Genomic DNA, 2,521 nt, shown 5'->3' on the forward strand with positions numbered 1-2,521 from the left:
AAAAAAAATCTAAATTCTGACTTGTTTCTCATATTCTTAAGATTGAAATCAGAAATTCAGAAGTTGGAGATTAATTGTTTTTTTCCAGCAGTGCAAATCCTCTTCCAAATAGCAAAGTTTATTTCAGTTATTTAAATTTTATCTTATTTTCTCGTCATGATTGATGCTGCCTCTGCTCCCCACAGTTTTCATTTTATATTTGTCTTTTCTAACTTGACACTTTCTTGTCTAGATCTGGTACTTTTGACATTATAAGACAACCAGATCCACCACACTTTGCAGAAGGTGCGAGAACAAATAAAAAGCAAAACCAGTTAAACCACACGATAAGCAACATCTCATTGACTTGTAACGTTGTTCCCTCATACTTCTGAAACAGAACTCTTTTGAAAAGCAAATGACAGTCTATCCTCATTTTCCAAAGTGCTCAATCACCTGGCAGATAACCTAATAATTCAACGTTAGCCTAAATAGCTAGACCTGTTATTGATTTTTTTTAACCACGTAAACAGCCCTCAAATTGCTTGAATTGCATGAACATGTTTCCGGCCCGAGTCCACAAGGTGAGAACCTGACACCTATTCCTGGTAGAAAAATACCAGTAAATGGAAAAGAAAAGCCATTTTCCTTTCCTTGTTGGACCTCATGTTAGCCTGTAGCCATTGATTGGCTGCCTGTGCTTTGGGTTAGACCCTGTGGACAGCCTTACCACTATCGACCGTTGCTCTGCTTTAACTACTTCTTGAGGGGTTTGAGCTCACTCAAGCACCAGGGTAGATCAAACTGTAATGATTCAGCATTTCCAAGGTTTCACCTAAATCACATCTCAACTCTGTTAACTGCTGGAGGCGTGAAGCTCCTCAGAGGTGTGATATGACCCCATGTCAGATCAGCTCAAGTATTTAAAGTTTTATATTAAATATAGCAAAAATGTTCTAATGGTTAATGCGTACCTGGCAGCTTGTCTTGCATATAAAGGTTCTCATGCCCTCTTACTCTTTTGTTGAACTTTACTGGGATTACACAATAGAATCTGTGAAATTCTATTGAATATTAGTGAACAAACAAGTTGGTTAAGCTGGACAGAGGTTTAAAGCATGATTAGGTCATGAAACCAATTAATCTAATAATCAAATAAATCTTATATAAGTATAGCTTTAAATCTTTGACAGTGAATTAGGGGCACTGTAGATAGAAAAAAGGAGGAGTAAATTTCTGCCAAAAAAAACCCTCAGACATATTGAGATTACTCTCAGAAATTTTCCTCAAAAATTTTGAAATTTTTTGAGTTTGTAAAATCCAACAATTTAGACTTTTGGAGTTTTTTCATGCAAAGTTTTGACTTTTAGAGCTTATTTGGTGGAAATGTACTCCTTTTTTTCCCTTTATCTATGATGGCCCTAAGACACCATGGTAAAAATCAGTTGTAACACCTGAAAATGAGCTGTTTGTAGAAGCTTTCCACCCATTCTGACTGAGCTTTGAGCTACTCTACAAAGAAGGTGGAAAATTAATTAGAGAATCCATTTCTCTAATTTAAAGCCAATAGAAACATACCACCCAATTGAAATCACAGGGAAAGATGGCTCTATAAAATATTTTCACATGCCATCTGGAGATAAATGCAAATCACACTTGTAAGAATCATATTTGATAAACAAAAAGAAGTCTAGAAAGTATGTAAAATTTTAAATCTTAACACAGAAATTTGGGCCAAAAAAGTGAGTCACATAATCATGATTATTAGTTACTATGATTCAGCACCTAATCTTTTAAAGCTTGTCTTAAAACCCATCTATTTTATTTGGCTTTCAACTCCAGCAGGATCTAGTTTTAAATTGTATGTTTATTTGTTTTTAAACTAAGAGTTTTTTTTTATTATTATTTTTTTGTTATGTTGTGTTTTAATGTACAGCACTTTGTATCAGCTGTGGTTGTTTTAAAGTGCTTTATAAATAAAGTTGGTATGGTAATCTAAGATGTCCCAAAATCATTTAGAAAAATAAATAAAACAAATTTGTTGTCTGTCACCCTCCATTTTGCAATCATGTGGAACGTCCTCCTGATGTAACCACATAGTCACTATGCTGACACTTCCACTATGTCATAGTGGAATGTACACATGGTGGAAAGCACCAGAATAAAGGGGAACTATAAAAATGAAAAAGACAGGGAGCCAAGCTATGGCTGAGCTAAGGTACACCGTACAGTCACATGTAGAGCCCTGTGCGATGTGTTGTGTCTTGATTGGTCAGACATTAGTGGCCGTGTTTTATGCAGAAATGGTTTAACTATTCTGCTTTCATGGTTTTTGTCTCTGCAAAAGACACAAATACAGAAAGTTTATTCAATGCGTTTGTGTCACGTAATTATATCCAATTTTTAAAATGTTTCACTAAACAGCTACAAAGACTGTCAAATGGCCAAAAACATATGGATGGAAATAGTAAATAGTACACAGAGGAGGCTGTGTACAGAAAAGCGTGTCACTCTTTTCTGTCCATGATGGTTCATTAAAGCA

This window comes from Poecilia latipinna, unplaced genomic scaffold (genome assembly GCF_001443285.1).
Source record: "Poecilia latipinna isolate Pla-1442-1.1 unplaced genomic scaffold, P_latipinna-1.0 Scaffold887, whole genome shotgun sequence".
NCBI classification, from domain to species: Eukaryota; Metazoa; Chordata; class Actinopteri; order Cyprinodontiformes; family Poeciliidae; genus Poecilia; species Poecilia latipinna.